The 17681-nt window shown below is 35.3% G+C and overlaps 1 long non-coding RNA gene and 1 other non-coding gene across 14 annotated transcripts; both read left to right on the top strand.

The window, feature by feature from the left end:
• The first annotated feature begins 704 nt into the window (after window positions 1-704).
• LOC139884538 (uncharacterized) lies at window positions 705-17177 on the top strand. Of its 13 annotated transcripts, none has more exons than XR_011771903.1 (13): window positions 705-769; window positions 843-1131; window positions 1578-1625; window positions 1788-1821; window positions 3948-3993; window positions 4602-6770; window positions 6861-6917; window positions 7006-7285; window positions 7379-7477; window positions 7651-7723; window positions 7803-7878; window positions 13498-13696; window positions 16847-17177. It is a non-coding gene; the product is annotated as an uncharacterized lncRNA (long non-coding RNA). The 13 variants fall into 13 exon arrangements; XR_011771910.1 differs by lacking the exon at window positions 705-769 and having other exon boundaries at window positions 796-1131; window positions 4602-4641; window positions 6353-6770; XR_011771905.1 differs by lacking the exon at window positions 705-769 and having other exon boundaries at window positions 796-1131; window positions 4602-4641; window positions 4751-6770.
• On the top strand, window positions 7924-8042 carry LOC139886675 (5S ribosomal RNA). The gene has a single exon (XR_011772550.1). It is a non-coding gene; the product is annotated as a 5S ribosomal RNA (ribosomal RNA).
• Window positions 17178-17681: the final 504 nt, after the last annotated feature.

The following is a 17681-nucleotide window of genomic DNA, read 5'->3' as shown; positions in this document are numbered from 1 at the left end:
TGTTGGTGATAGTATTGATGATGTTCATAGTGTTCAAACAAATGGTAGTGCTCAATGTGATTACACATATTCTGTTTGTGATTCTATTCGGTGGTCATTGATAAATATTTGCTACTGAACTGCTATGCATTCAGATGAGATAATGTATTGGTGTTAGTGCCTATTTGTTATCATTTAGGACTGCACCTCATGCTTTATTTGATCTTATATGCCTGTATTATACTCTGGTATGCATTTTGTTTATGCTACTAAATTTATATATTTATGTTGTACTACCATAGGGTGGAATACTACCGAATTCATTCTATTGAAGCGTAACATTGAATTTCCTGTTGCATTTCTTTGGTTTGGAAGTTCCAGAATGTTGTTTGTGGATTTCTAGCCCCCTATATTATATGCTAAAAGATTGATTCAAGTTCCGTGCTGCTCATTGCAAAAGCTTACAGGTGAGTTGATTTATGGGAGATGATATTTCCAACATTCATTTTACTTGTTCCACCACAATTTAAAGCTTTTTTCTTTAAATATCCCTCAATAAATTATAACAAAAAGTTTTAAACAATTTGTGTAAGCTTTTCATTAAGGGCAGTTTAGTCAATTATGATAGAACAAGTAAAATGGGTGGTGAAAATATCATCTCCCGTTATTTGGTTTATATTCATATTAATATTAACGGTAAACGTTCAGGAAAAGCGGAGCTAAATGGAACGAATGCAACATACTGTTATGTGAACCTGAACATCGAAGAATTTCACCAAATGATCAACGAGTAAGCAAACTACTATAAATTAATTCCAAATTTTAACTTACAAATCTATTTAGCCTACAAATTATACGTACAGATACAGGAAAAAAGTTGCAGAATATACATCGAGCTAGAAAAAAAGGGAATAGAATCCATAGTAATTTGGAATACATGGTTTACCACTCATGGTTTGCATATGGTAGTTGATATAGATTCTTGCAGGCTAATAGTTTTGGATATTTATAATTTGGAATACATGGTTTAATATTTTTCAATCCTGCCCGCTATGACCCGATGACCGACCTCCGTCCTGGCGCCCGACATCCGTGGTGGTGGCAACTCAGATTCCCGTCATCATCATCGATGGTGACTGATAATCATCATGGGTAAGCAAAATTCATTTCGTAAGTACTTTAATTTGTGTAGGTTGTATGTTATTTATAATTGATTTCATTTGTTAATTTCAGATTTAGAGCATATTATCCTTAAAATTTGTTAGTAACAAATAAGGTTTGTTTTTTTTTTCCTGTAGGATTCTGAAAATCTAGGGTTTGTTAGATCTCACTACAAGTTTACAAGTTGTCAATAATAGGTCATATGAAATAGCTAACTTATTTGTCATACAGATAGAAAAAAAAAAGATTTAACCAAATGGTTGACTTTCAATAGAATATTCACAAAGGATAGGCACTTCACATATTTAGACTTCCCTTCAGAATTTGTTTGGATGGCATACTACCAAATGTTGTTTGCAGATAGTGGCACTGCTCTTTAGGGCTGTTTTAGACCAACTGTCATTGCAAATAGATTTGTTTATTTTTGTTGCTTGCAGGAAGGAGCTGTACGGTTAAATTGCTTTTTAACAGCTCTTTTGTCTACGGTATTTTAATAGTTCTTTATAAGTTTGCTTTTTAAGTTTATTTTTCTGTAGTGTGCATAATGAACTTACATTATATGCATAAAGCAATTTTGAAACTTAAGTTAACTGAAATTTGTGTCTAATTTATTTACTTTAGTGTGTGTCTTTATTTTTGTACTATAGGTGTTGAGAGCAGAAGTGGAGCTTAAATTTACAGGTATGTTTGTTCTTATTGTTTTTTTTTTTTTTTTTTTTTTTTTTTTTTTTTTTTTTTGGTGGAATTGGAGCTCGATTTTAGGGTGTTCGTGTTGAATTTCGACTAGCCTCATAAGTTGTTTAATATTTTCGACTACGGTCTTCGTTTGGAATTAGTTTTGGTCCATCCTTACAAAACCTTAACGATTAAGGTACAACTCTCATCATGTTGGTTATATGAAATGCATGTTGTTGGATGTTAAGTTTAATGGGTTAAAATTACTTCAAATGTTTGTAGTGAACATAAGATGATTTTTTGATGTTGAAAGTGGTTTAAAATGATATCAAAAATGATAGAAAGCTTGTAATTTGTACCAAAAGTATTAAGAATAATTGAGCATGTTTTGTGGTATGTTTAAAAGCATTTTGGGGGCTGTTTTGCTGCTGTATACAGCAGATTGCAGCAGAAAAAATAGCAGCTGCACTGCAGCAACAACATTTCAGTTTTGAGTCGAATTGAACCCCTATCTTAAAAAGATCGTAGTGAATCAACCATAACTCTGATTAAGGCCTATCTTATATCGTTGGAAAGCTTATCGAGTCGAGTTTAACTAGAAATTAATTTCAGGACTTAACTCAGAGTATAAGTAAGTCAAATAACTGAAATAAATGAGAGTGTTAAAGCTGAAAATTTGAGTTTGGGTGGCAATTGCTGCCTAAGTTATTTATAGGTTGCTGGGCTAGATAACTTATATGTTTATCATATTATATATAGTTTTCAGGTGGTGATTACATATTAAGAAGCAAGTGTGATAAAGCTAACATCTCTGTCTTTCTATTTGTCCTTGGTTTATTACACTGTTTTGCACAGTATACACAAGTCCACCAGGTCAGCATTACCAGGTAAAAACCCCCTACACACCGCCGTCCGAAAAAAATTCTCTGAAACCGATAGGATTCGTTTTTCGCAAAAGGAAAGTAGAAACAAACGATTCTGAGTGGTTTAATTGTTTGGTTATCAAGGGTTTAATATTTAGTTGGTTAATAGTTATTACCTGTTACTTGCAATCGATTATACTTATGGAGTTTTTTATGTTGAAAGCTATTAATTTGAGAGGTGCTTATAGTATATAGTATTAATTCGTTTTACTTAGGGTAAGCAGAAACAACCGATTCTGAGTGGTTTAATTGTTTGGTTATCAAGGTTTTAATTTTTAGTTGGTTAATAGTTATTACCTGTTACTTGCAATCGATTATACTTATGGAGTTTTTTATGTTGAAAGGCAATAATTTGAGAGGTGCTTATAGTATATAGTATTAATTGTTTTTACTTTTTATGATAATTTTGTAAGTCATGCCTTTCATCAAACATGTTTTTTAGGTTGTTATCAAATTGTTCTCTGTTTGTTTTTTCGTTGTCGTTATTTTGATTTGTGAACACAGATACCTGTTGTTGGTTCTTTTTCTCGGGTCCATTATTGCTGAGTTTGTAAGTCATGCCTTTCATCAAACATGTTTTTTTAAGGCTGTTATCAAATCTTTCTTGAATGATGAATAAAATTTTCCTTCTGATTGTATATAGTGAATGGACAAAGATTTGAGGAGTGTCGTTTGAAGGCTTTTCAACTAAATCACAAATCTTTCAAGTTTTTTGATTTATGATTCTTACTTTGTTTGATTTGACATCTCACCAAAAAATTTAAAAAATAGATCATAGGGTTGTGGTAGTTAAAAGTCAGCATGTTGTTTTATATGGTTTGATACACTGAATAACATACGTATTATGTTAATGAGTTAGATGTGTGTATTTATTTGTATGTATTCTTTTTTTTAATGGTGAACTAAAATGTACGCTTAGCTCTAATTTTGTTAATTATGTACATATTGTTGATTTTGAAGTAGTTACTTGGAGTATGTTATATGATTGTAATTGAATCATAAGGTGCACTAGAGTATCTACCAAATCAGTGAGTTAAATTTTGTGAATTAAAATTGACGATTCTATTTGTATAGACGTCGTGTTCCCAGTGGAGTATAACTTAGATTGTCCACCTAAGTTTGCGCTTCTATTGTACTTTGGTTATCGTGAGTTGCGGATGTTGGTAGTATTGTTAAGTAATACTGGTGCTTTGTTTTCCTTTTTTGTAGGTTGTGCAGAAAGTTTAAAGGTTTGTGGCACATACTATGTGAGAAGGTCAGTGTTCAAGTTTAATTCCGTATGTACTTATGATATGATGATTAAAGTAAATTATTTATTTTTAGTACCTACTTTTCTATACTAAAAAGGGTATCATAAAACTCTAGGCTATATAATGTTCTGTAGAGTCTTATGAGAAACTCAAACGCAATTGTCATTCTTTGCATACGCATGTCCTTCCCTTCAGATTCTATAGGTTTACAACTTTAACTTCTCCATTGCAACTATAAGTTGATTAAATTTAATTTTTTGTTTTAATAGTCATATATAGTACCAATATATATGTATATATACAAGTGATGATGAAAGAAAAACAGATGGAAAAAAGAACATGTTAAACACTAAAAAATGACTCGGCAAAAAGTTTAGATTATTGTTTTAATGACAAGTTGGTAGTTGGTTACGGTGTGTTAGTTCTTAGTGGATATAATGAGCAAAATGGATGAAGTTATTTGAGTGTTTTGATTCGACTTAAATTATCCATTTTTATTAACCCCTTTTATTTCGTTACCTGAATTATTTACTTAGTACATGTGAATATACAGGCACCGAGTTTGTAGAAGTTGTTGGTTTAATGGGTTGAATCTTAATTTCTTTGTCTGCAGATCAAGAAATTCAAAGCCGCATTATCAAAGTATAAAGTCTGTAAGTGTAATCTTGACTTAACAGGTAGAATAGCTTTTGTGGTTGGCAAAATGTTTTACTTTGTTACAACATCATGTTTCCGATCTTTTATAATGGTTACAATGTGCAGCAAAATTTTCACATTTCATATTCAAATAGCATAAAGTATGCCCATATGCTGATATAGAAGCCTTCAACATCGGTTTTGTTCCCTTTTTAAATGACCTGATCATTCACGCTGGGTTCGGGCATGAATTAGTGATGTCTAAGATACAATGAAAGAGTAGTGAAATTATTCATAGTGAAGGAACAATATCAAACTTATTATCACGGGTGAGTCGTATATGATAACTGCACCTATATAGTATTAGTTTACATTATGTGAATGTGAATTGGAGGTTAGATTGAGGAAAGGAGAATTGAGACGGAGGGCTAAAGCTGTACCAATTTCACTTGACCAGGTGACAATTTTTTAAGTTTTGATCGGTATGAAACCGAGACCTGTGTAAGCATAGTGCAAATCCGCTGCGAAGCGCGGACCACAAAACTAGTATATATAAATTGTGGTAAATGGTGTCACTCTCTCATTTGTCATCTACCCCCAAAACCACTATTAACGCGCTACATTACTGTTTTTTTTTTTTTTTTTAGCGTTTCCTAACTCAGTCCTTCAACCCATAGTCTCGATTGTTCTGGAGATTTTTTAGCCCTATCTTCCTCTGTTTCGCCGACGCCGATTTCGATTTCGTTACTGACTTTCGCCAATCCTGTTGCTTATTTCGGGATTGAATCGATTACTTACACACTCTTAAGTTGGTGTTCGGCGATTATGATTCCGTCACCGATTATCGCCATTCGTGTTTCTTAATTTGGGGTAGAATCGACTGTAAAATTCTCTTCTCCTATTGTTCGTGTCTTAGTGAGTTACCGTCATCGTCACCACCGTAGCTTCTATGGCCATTTTGGCGGCGGTCGATGCCTTTTCCGCCTGTATTCGTGAAAATCCAATGTAGACTTTCATTACTCATTAGGATTTTCAGGTGGTTGGAGTCAAATCTTCACCATCGTTGCCGTAGTTGCTATGGTCGTCGTTGCCCCTATCTTCTTCGTTTCAATGGTCGATGGTATTCCTCCTGCTTATTCTCGATTGCATGTTTTAAAGGCTGTTTAATTTGTGCTTACATTTGTTTGCTAGGTTTTTATTTAGAAATGAATTTTTGGAAGTTTAACTCTTTGATTTAAAATCAAATGATGAGTAGCAAAATACAAACATATGAGTTAAGGTTATTAATCTACTTATGACTTTTAGTTTTTTTTTTCTAGGTCAAAATTGGGTAGTCTAGGTTTAATAATGGCTGTATAATGAGATGATGGCATGCCATCGATTCTAATAGTTGCTTGAAACCAAATAGGTGTGCTAACACTAATACTATACAAAAGTGGTTAAAATACCATGGTCCCAATATTTTAATACATGAGGAAGATACTACTGTATTTTTAGAAAGATTAGTAGTTGAATTACCCTTTTTGGGGGACTAGGAGTCTAGGACAGTATAATTTCGCTATGTAGCTACCTTATGCTCTCAAGTTCAGTCCATTATACTTTAATATATTAGCTGAGTACACGACTCAATTCGAATAAGAACTGATACGTGAATTTGACATCCTAAGTATGGAAAAATAGTAACTACAATCAGATTTTTAAACTTATGACATTATGTTCTTTGTATAGGCCGGCAATGTTTGTGGGAGGCGGCGGTGATACAATCAGATTTCTGATACACGAGATTTTTTTTGGTCGGCGGTATCTCTAAAAAAATCTTTATTACTGCTCAAGAGAATATTAACATGTTTCTTCTGTTGATGGTTGTAGTGTATTCTAAACAAAGGTTCCGATGAACGTTGATATTATTTGAGTAAATGATTAGGGGATATCGACGATCCGACCCGTATCTTCGCAAGGCAACACCCGGAAGGCATATAATCTGTGCAACTGCGTGTGTTTGGAGCCATGATGAACTTCGGATTTTCTTTTGTCCTTAACCTCCAGACCTGAGCCTTTTTTGTTCTAAGAAAATAGGCTTTAAAATCTAAACTAAAGTCACAGGTTCTCATATAAGCTTATCCATAGTAGCAGGAATAAGGTAAATGTAAGTTTCTTTTTTAAAATAAAGGTTAATTTACTTATAACCATTATGTATCTATATGTTTATGATTTTTGTTAACTAATGACTTAGTAGGCAAAACATGCAAATACTGAGATTGGAGGATCTGGAATATGGCTAGATAAAAAGCAGGTTACATCCTTTAATATACATTTTTAAGTTAAGGTTGTTCCTTTTTTTCAAAGGGCTATTTGTAATAGGCTGTTCCTTTTTTTCAAAGGGCTATTTGTTCCAGGTTTCATTTGCTATTGTTTCTATCCTTTTAATCATCATGTGCATGTGATTGTCTTCATCGAGAGTATTTTGGTTGGTTAAATCGTGGCTAATGTTCGAGCCAATAGCTGCTGCCAGTATTGGTAATCAAAATTTCATTTTTATGTTATGGTTAACGATAAACTTATTGCTGATGTGGCGTTGATTAGTCTGTCAAAGTGTTTGTAACAATCAATAGATAACCGGGTCTCAAGGATCTTTTCGATATTGATCTCAAAAATCTGAGGGTTAGTTGATTATTAGTTAATCTTATTAATGAAAATGAATTAATGATGTTGCATTTGATTTATTATATCATCATTTTGTTTAATCTTTTTCAGGTAATAGCAGAAAATCTTCAGAAACTTGACCGAAAGTCTGATGGTGCAAAAAGGGATTGGGTTGCTATCTATGATAAGTGTGCTAATGTTTTGTATCAGGTAAAATGTGTATGCTGTACAGTTTTTCCATTTGTGTTATGTTCATGATTTTCATGAATTTTTGAATATTCATGTAGTTGGGTTAATGTATGAGGTTTGATACGTTGGTGTTTTTTCTCTAATAATAGTGATTTATAAGCTTTATTAGTGAATCCTAATATGTTTATCTCCAGGAAATTGATTATACAAAAGAAGCTGCAAATGCGGAGTTGTTTGCAAGTAACTTTAAAATACACCACTCCACAGGTTAAATTTTATCATCTATATTTTACTTCCGGTTATAGAACTTTATGTCTTGTAGCTTATAAAGTTAATCTAAATGTAGGTTCTTACGATGGAGTACGTCCCAGGAATCAAGATTAGATACAAGCTTTAGATCAATTAGATGTTGATCGCAAAAAGTAAGTGTAGTATTGTTTTACAACACTACAAAGCATTACCCGATTGAGTGCGATCATACCAGCACTAACGCACCGGATCCCATCAGAACTCCGCAGTTAAGCGTGCTTGGGCGAGAGTAGTACTAGGATGGGTGACCCCCTGGGAAGTCCTCGTGTTGCACCCCCTTTTAAAACCGTTTCAATTGCTTTATCCATCTATTTGGCTTCTGAATTGCACTCGTGAAGTATCATGGGCAAAAATTCCGGAGGAAAAAAGAAAAAACAGACCCAAACTGCAACTAGAGTTTTACGCAGCAGGGCTATTGGAGGAGATGAAGAGATTAGCGATAGTGATGATTCGAACAGATCAGTAAACAAAGAATTGAAGTCTGGGCAACGCCAAAAGCTTGATCCTCTAACTGGCTTACCGGTTACGCTGGATGAACATGATGATAGAGATGTAGACCAGGTTAGTGTTAGTGAAGTTCCAATTCCAAACACTAATATTACACCACCATTGGAGGACTATGAGTTTCCAGAATTGGTTCCATCCCTTGCGAAAAATAATGATTGTAGGTCTAGCTTGGTTGGCCAAATTAAACTGAATGAAAACACAATAACTAGCCCTAAGGATGATGGGAAAGAGGCCACACATAATGTGTCTCCATACCTGAATGCCTTAAACACGTTGCAGCCTCAAAAGAAAGTAAATTTCAGGTTTATGGAAACACAGAAGTCTCTAGAGGACGATATAGACGTGGAAATTCCACTGTCGTCTGTTTTGGAAACGCAAGAAAGATATCGTCATACTATCTATGGCTATTTTCTGGGAAAACGAGTGGCATACCCGGTGGTCCATAATTATGTAATGAACGTTTGGAAGAAGTATGGGATCGAAAAGGTTATGATGAATGCGAAAGGATTCTTCTTCTTTAAATTCACAACGGAAACGGGTATGAATGGAGTTCTTGAAAACGGACCATGGATTATTCGAACAATTCCAATAATTCTAAATAAATGGTCGCCTGAAATTACTCTAATGAAAGAGGATCTTAAGCGTGTTCCAGTGTGGGTGAAGCTACATGACATACCTCTCGCAGGATTTACGGAAGATGGATTAAGTTCTATTGCTTCTAAGGTCGGTATTCCAATAATGTTAGATTCGTATACAAGTTCTATGTGTCAGGATGCTTGGGGTAGACCTAATTATGCACGTGCCATGCTTGAAGTTACAGCTGAGTCTGATCCAAAAGAAAGCTTAAAGATAGCGATCCCTAATCCTAAGGGAGACACCAAAACTATTAGCATAGTGAAAGTGGAATACGAATGGAAACCACCGCGGTGTGATAACTGTAAAATTTTTGGTCATCGTGATGCACAATGTCCAAAAAGTATCCCGGTCCCTGAAGCGAATAAGACTGTCGATGGAGGATATCAGAAGGTGACTAAACAATCCAAGAGCACTGTGGGTGGAAAGCAGAAAACAGGAGATGGTTTTTTGGTTGTCAAACCAAAAGCAAAGTTTGTATACCGACGTAAAATGAATAATACCAATGGTGAAGGTGTGGCTAATAAAGTGGCAGGAACAAGTGGATTAAAGAACACAACAACTGATGAGAACCCATTTACTGCCTTGAATGATTTAAATGATGAAGATGATGGTGATGGGTTGAAAACTCATAATGGTCAGCTTATTGACGAGGATAGTGATATTGAGGTCGACTCGATTAACATGACTGAGGGGGCAAGCACTCCCGTTAAAAACGGTTCCCATGATTAGTATAGCTTCATGGAACATTAGGGGTTTGAACGTCATCCCTAAACAAAAAGAGGTTCGTGAGGTTATTACTAGTAACAATTTATGTGTTTGTGCGGTGTTAGAGTCTCATGTTTCGTTATCTAATTTGAGCTCTATATGTAATAATGTGTTTCCTGCTTGGGACTGGACGTCCAATAGTAGTTTATGTGTGTCAGGTACCCGTATTATATTGGGGTGGAACCCGTTGCTTGTTCACGTGATGGTGTTAGCAATCACAAACCAGGTGATACATTGTCAGATTCGTGTTAATAGCGATGGTAGCCAGTTCTTTACGTCTTTTGTATATGCTTCTAACAGCTACATACAAAGAAGATTTTTGTGGAATGATATTGAAATGCATCATGGCTTTGTGGGCGGTAATCCATGGGTGATCCTTGGGGACTTTAATGTTGCTTTGAATTTGGATGAGTCAACTACAGGTGGGTCTAATATGACCGTAGCAATGCGTGACTTTAAAGAATGCCTTGATAACAGTCAAATGGTTGACATAAATAGCATGGGATTACAATTCACATGGAATCAAAAACCAAAGACGAATGATGGTATTCTGAGGAAAATTGACCGGGTATTGGTTAATGATGTTTTTCTTTCTAAATATATTAATGCATATGCAATCTTTCAACCGTACAGAATATCAGACCATAGCCCATCGGTGCTCAAAATTCCGCATTCAGCGCCTGCAAAGCCACAAATGTTTCGTTTCAGCAACTACATTGCGGATAAGGAGGGGTTTATTGACTGTGTTTCGGATGGCTGGAAAAAACAAATTGAAGGGCACACTATGTATAGGGTGGTGAAGCGACTCAGAGATTTAAAAAAGCCTATTCGTAAAATCATGTGGAACAAAGGCAACCTTCATGCTAATGTTTGTAAATTGAGATCTGAGCTAGACCAACTTCAGTTGGACCTTGATAAAAATCCTACTTCGGAATATCTTCGCGAAGCAGAGGCTGTTAAGCTCAAAGAATTTAACGATGCCATATGGGACGAAGAGCGATTCTTAAAGCAGAAATCTAAGGTGGAATGGTTAAAAGCGGGAGATTGTAACACGAAGTACTTCCATAAAATCATTAAAGGCAAGGCGAATAAAAGTAGAATTAATGCCATTATGGATTCTCAGGGTTCGGTTATTGAAGGGCCAATGGTCTCAGATATCTTTGTTAACCATTATATGGAATTCTTAGGATCTTCACATCCATGTGAGAGGATTTCCGACCCCAATAATCTATTTTTGAAGAAATTATCTCCGATCCAAGCTTTAGACATGATATGTCCGGTTACTGATAATGAAGTCAAAGCTGCTATTTTCGAAATTGGGGAAGACAAAGCTCCGGGACCGGATGGGTACACTTCGGTTTTCTTTAAGAAAGCGTGGGAGATTGTTGGTCCGGATGTATGTAAGGCTGTGATTGATTTTTTCAATAACAGTCAGTTGTTGACTGAGATCAACCATACCATCCTTGCTCTAATTCCGAAGGTTGAAACACCTTGCAAAGTTAACGACTATCGGCCCATATCCTGCTGCAATGTCATATACAAATGTATTAGCAAAATAATTACAGCTAGAATTAAAGGAAGTCTGGATAGTATTGTCAGTGATAACCAGTCAGCCTTCATTCCCGGGAGACGTATTTCAGATAACATCTTGGTTACTCAAGAGATTATGAAGAACTACCACTTGGATAGAGGTACCCCTCGATGCGCTTTTAAAGTTGACATTCAAAAGGCGTATGACACCGTTGATTGGAAGTTTTTGGAAAACATTTTATTATACTTTGGTTTCCATCGTACCATGATTAAATGGATAATGAAATGTGTTTCCACAACCTCTTTCTCTATTAATATAAATGGGGAGCTCCATGGCTATTTTAAGGGAAAAAGAGGCTTGAGGCAAGGGGACCCTCTGTCCCCATACTTATTCACCTTGGTCATGGAATGTTTAACATTAATGATCAAAAGAAATGTTCTACATTCTGATGATTTTAAATACCATCCCAAATGTGAGGCGCAAGAAATTGTGAACATTTGCTTTGCAGATGATCTCTTTCTTTTTGCCCATGCGAGTGTTGGATCTGTTAAGCCTTTATCTGATGCTTTGGCCGAATTTAAAGCATGCTCGGGCTTGACGCCTAGCCTTCCAAAAAGTACGGCTTTTTTCTCCAATGTCTCTATAAGCTTAAAGAATGTGATTCTATCCTTAATGTCGTTTGAGGAAGGAGTGTTACCGGTACGTTACTTGGGTGTGCCTTTGATCTCGTCCCGTCTCTACTACAAAGATTGTAAAAGCTTGGTTGACCGGATTAAAATTAAAATTCAAGATTGGAAAAACAAGTTTTTGTCATATGCGGGTAGACTTCAGCTGATAAACTCGGTTCTATCCCCTATGCAGGTTTACTGGTCATCTGTTTTTGTACTTCCTGATGCTATTATCCATGATATTGAGAAATCAGTACGTGGATTTCTTTGGTGCAAAGGAGATTTGAAGAGAGGAAAGGCTAAGGTTAGTTGGAAGAATGTTTGTCTTCCTAAAGAAGAGGGTGGTCTTGGAATCAAAAGTCTAAAAGCATGGAACTTGGCTTTAATGTCTTATCATATATGGTGTTTATTAAATCATAAACAATCTATGTGGGTAAAATGGATCCATACTTATAGACTTAATAAACATAATTTTTGGAAGGTAGACGCTTCTAGTTCAGCAAGTTATGGGTGGCGTAAGATGCTGCAAATGAGAAGTATAGTAAGGCCGTTTATCATCCATAAAGTTGGTGATGGAAATGTAACTTCAGCGTGGCATGATACATGGACTGATTATGGGCCACTTAGTGAGCATATTACTCATAGATACGTTACTAGCGCTGGCTATTCGGACGACACAAAGGTGGCAGATTTGATCTTTAATGCTGGATGGCAATGGCCGGATCCATGGATCGATAAATTTCCAATGCTCATGAATGTTAGGCCTCCTGATTTATCAAAGTCTGATGTTATGTGTTGGCGACAATCTGATGGAAATTTGGTTGATTTCTCGACTAAGGAAGCATGGGAAACATTCAGACCACGTGCAACAAAAGTAATATGGCATTCGGTAGTGTGGTTCTCACAATGCATACCGCGTCATGCTTTTATTGTTTGGTTAATGGTGGGTGAAAAGCTGAAAACTCAAGATAAGATTAGAGTATGGGATATATGCGCTAATCAGAATGTTAATTTGTCATGCTCGTTGTGTGGTAACCAACAAGACTCCCACAATCATTTATTCTTTGAATGTACGTATTCTAAGCAAGTGTGGAATCAGGTTCAAGGTTTGATGCCCTTACGATCTCTAGGGGATAACTGGAAAGAGGTTATACATAAGATCAGTCCGATTTCTCATACGCGGGTGGCTAGAGTCGTAGTCTCTAAACTATTATTTGCCGCTACCATCTACTACATATGGCAAGAACGAAATCGGTGTTTGTTCAACCGAACAAAACGCAAAGCGGAGCAAGTTTATAAAGACATTTACAACACAGTGAGACTGAAGTTAATGTCTTTGAGGTTCAAAAATTCACAACATGTGTTGGAGGTGAAGATGAAGTGGAAAATATAGTTTTTGCTTTTGTCTTCCTTGTTTGATTGGCTAGTTTTTTGGCTTGCTGGTTGTGTGCTTTGTTTGCATCAACCGTTGCTCATGTAATATTTTTTGATATATATAATTTACCGGGTGTATACCCTTTACCAAAAAAAAAAAAGCATTACCCGATTTTCTGTAAAAAAAAACATGTAATAAATTGCTATTTTTAACACATCAAATTTTAAGGCTTTATTTATTTCAAGTCCAGTTCACATGGGCCTTATCTAGTCCAACTTTGCTAAAATCCTTCTAAAATATGGAACAAACTGATCACCTTCGATCTCTTTTTCGAATAAACACCTACGCAACAAGCACGTCTTATGATTTAAATGAAGATGTGGAGTTCGAATTGGAGAATAGATCAACAACCGTGCCTGCGAAACAAAGTGAACTTGATCAAAACACAGGTACGCCTAGAAATTTCATAGTCATTTTCCGAAATTGCATTGTAATTATATAAAATCGTAAACAAAAAATTTTTTCACACCGCAGCGAAGCGTGGTCCACTTTACTAGTTGTATTTAATATACCATGTCATTCAATTATAAATAAATTTTTACTTTTATTTAAGTCACAGATATGGTTAAATTCATTTTTTTTAGTAACGTAACATGTTCACAAACTCTAAACTTCGAATCACAACTGATGTATTTATAAAATTTAAATTGTGAAAATGTTACATTTAATCTTTATAATTACTTCTATCAATTAAAAACTTCAAATGGTGTTAAAGACGTGACACAAATTTAACTCTTTATTTATCTTAGTTTAGTTTATTTAATAACCGATTAAGCTATGTGTATCGCCTCTTATGTTGAATATTTTTCACTGGGTTAAGTTTTATTTCACGAGAGATTATTTGTATGACTTCGGCCCCCCCCTTTTCATATCCAAGCTCCGTCCGTGCTTACGTGGCAATTTTTTTTTTTACTTTTTTTTTTTTTATCTTTTTTTAGATCTTAATTGTAACGACCCGACTTTTTCGACTTATATTTTTGTGCTCTATACTTTCACGAATCTGCGTATATATGCGTACTGAGCTAGTTTATGCTCTGGGATCTTTATTCAGGATTAATTACTTTCGTTAGTATCTTACAACGTGTTGTTAAGCGCGTAATCACTTAACTTGATCCTCGAATGCTTTTACGACTGTTAGTGTCACTTGTCGTTTTGAACGAGCTACGTACTTTGTACACGTTAAACTTTTGTCGTAATTGAAATATTATGACTACGTAAAACTAATTGTTATTTTCTAATGACAATTACTTGGCTTATTGGTTGCTTAATTACGCATAGTAATTTACTAATGCACACTAGTTAGTCTTAATGAACTTTTTACCTTAATGGATTTAGACCCACCCTACTCTAGTTAATGACCATTAAATTAGCCTAACTTTAATGGATTTATGATTCATTAATATGTAGGACAAAAACCCATTAAGATGAGCCAACATACTAGCATTTTTGTTAACCATTACTACACATGTTGCATGAGATCCCAACAACAAGCACCACCTTTAGACCACCACCATGCAAAAAGCAAAAGTTGTCCCCCCTGTCCCCCATGATGCCTACGGTTTTGGAGACACCCACCACCACTTCCACCACTATAAATATCAAGCCTTATTCATCCATTTCACACTTATCTCATTCTCATTTTACACACACTTGCTCTCTAATTTTTTCTCTAGTCTTTCTCACACTAAAATTGTAAGTTCTTAAATTTTCTTCTTCTTCCTTCTTTCTTCTTAAACACGACATCATCATCATCATCATGAGATCAAGCTTTTTAGCTTTTTGATCTTGTTATATCTTGTAGATTCAAACTTTGATTTGAATCCTTCAAGAACATGAAAGATTCAAGCTTTCTAGCTTTGAATCTTCATTACTTTGTTGGATCTAAGTTTTCTAGCTTATGATTTCTTTATTTTTGTTAAAAGATCAAAACTTGTGTTTATGATCTTCATGAAACTTGAAGATCTAACCTTTTGCTTTAAAGATCTTCAAGAACATAAAAGATTCAAGCTTTATAGTTTTGGATCTTCATGACTTTGATGGATCTAAGCTTTATAGCTTAAGATCACCTTATTTTGTTAAAAGATCAAAACTTGTGTTTATGATCTTCATAAAACTTGAAGATCTAGCTTTTTGCTTTGAAGATCTTCAAGGACATAAAAGATTCAAGCTTTCTAGCTTTGAAATCTCATAATTATTTTTAAGGGATCCAAGCTTTCTAGCTTAGGGTTTCATTACTTTGTTTGATCAAATTTATGTAACTTAAGGTCTTGCTTGTTTGATTGAATCAAAGTTTGTAGCTTTAAATTTTAGAACTTGTATTTGTGTTGAGACTAAGAACATGATGTAACCTTGGTTCATCATCCATCTAAAACTCTTAAGTGAGTTGTATTTCTCCTTAGTATTGACATGGTGTGTTGATGGTTGAAACTTGGCCAAAGTGATGCTAAAACATCAAAGAGTTGTACACTTGAGGCTTATACGCATCAAGGATGAGAACCGTGATAAGCATCAAGCACCAAGAAACCCACCAGAGCACTTGTTTTCTGTGTTTCAGGGTCTGATCAGACTCCTGGGACTTCTGAAAGTTGATTTCCAGATAGTTCGGTTCGAGTAGATGACTTTTCGTTTAAGACTCGCCTAAATTCGATATACGGTTTAGGATTTCTAGCCTTCCGAAAATCACTACGCCTTTATAACGACGTGCTGAAAATTCTGACCTACTCGCGCTTGAACCGTCGCCACGGTCAAACGACATCGAGTTAGGATCTGAAAATTGGATAGCGGTAAGAGGACTCACAAACGGAGCCTTGGCCACTGGCCGCGCGTCATTTCAGTTTGTATAGAGGTCGTAGCAGCTGTCCGAAGTCAGCCCTTTGTTTCGATCTCTATTCTTGTTGAAAACTTACTTTGTCTTTTACGAAAGATGATGATGATGATGATACTTAAACTTAATTTATTCACTTTTAAACTTTTGCGGACAATTTACTGACCTAGTAACCTTTGACTTAGGTTGAGGACCTTTCGGACCGACTTACTACTTGCATACTTTTTATAGCGACTTTTACCGCACATTCACTGTGAGTTATAGCTCCCTTTTTACTTTAACTATTTTGGGACTGAGAATACATGCGCTTTTTATGTTTTTACATACTAGACACGAGTACTTAAACTTTATATATGTGTGGGTGATATAACGGCACAAAGATTCCCCTTAGCACGGTAACGTTTAATCATTGATTTTTGAACCGGTGAACGCGAATATTAGATATGGATCCATAGGGTTTGACATCCCCACTCGGGCTAGTCGCGCTAGCATTTAACGGGTGTTTAATACTTCGAGAACATACGCACTCGCCAAGTGTACTTTTAGGGGGTGATATTTATTTTACGTTAAGTTAGTTACCGGGTGCCCACGGATAAGCATATACTTTTCATACTGTTTTGAATACGAAATCTCGTGGTCTACATACATTGCTGATTACAAACAAACTATAGCTCACCAACATTCGTGTTGACATTTTAAAGCATGTATTTCTCAGGTGCTTAGACGTTGTTGCTTCCGCTGTTAGACTTGATGTTATAGTCTTGGTGTTATAGACTTGCTGTTACAGACTCGCTGTTACAGACTCGCTGTGTTAGACTTCCGCTGCATTGCTTAGAGATGTCTCAAGCATGGAACTTTTATTTTGCATTCACAACTTTAGTTATTTTTGAATAATGGCGCTGTAATGACCTTTGTGTCACGTACTTATGTTAATGCTTTCTATTCATAGAAGCACGTTATCTTTTGTAAAACATTTGACGTTGGTAAAAACGTTATCTTTTCATGAATGCAAAACTTGTTTTAAAACAGCATATAGTGTTGTAACCGTGTAAAGATCCTGTTGTTGATGATCCATACACGTTGATTTTGTACGGGGCGTCACATTAATTTAATCATGGTCTGATTACGGTTATTTAGTTTACAATTGTTGCTGCTATTTGGTTGTCTTGAATCAAAATCGACTTGTTAAGAAAATACTCAAACTAGTTAATATATTCGGGTAAGATGGTTAGAGAGGTTGTTAGTGATTTTTCAAACGGTACACATGGTTTTAACTATTAGGAAGAAACATGAGATTTTCATACGAGCAGGATTTTAGGAAGATTATATGAGGAAGATGCATATAATCAATATATACCGTAATAACTAAGAAGAATATATTGAAAATTGAATGAAAATTTAAATAGGTAGTTTCGGTAAAAGAACAGACATAAATGTCATGTTGGGAAACTGAATAGAAGTGCATGCTTACATTGGATGAAAACAAAACTTTAAAATTATTCGAGAAATTAAATAAATATAATATCTATATTTAATTTCATTTATATATA

This window comes from Rutidosis leptorrhynchoides, chromosome 1 (genome assembly GCF_046630445.1).
Source record: "Rutidosis leptorrhynchoides isolate AG116_Rl617_1_P2 chromosome 1, CSIRO_AGI_Rlap_v1, whole genome shotgun sequence".
Taxonomy (NCBI): domain Eukaryota; kingdom Viridiplantae; phylum Streptophyta; class Magnoliopsida; order Asterales; family Asteraceae; genus Rutidosis; species Rutidosis leptorrhynchoides.
The sequence above is the reverse complement of the archived record's forward strand: the minus strand, read 5'-3'. Positions and strand labels throughout refer to the sequence as shown.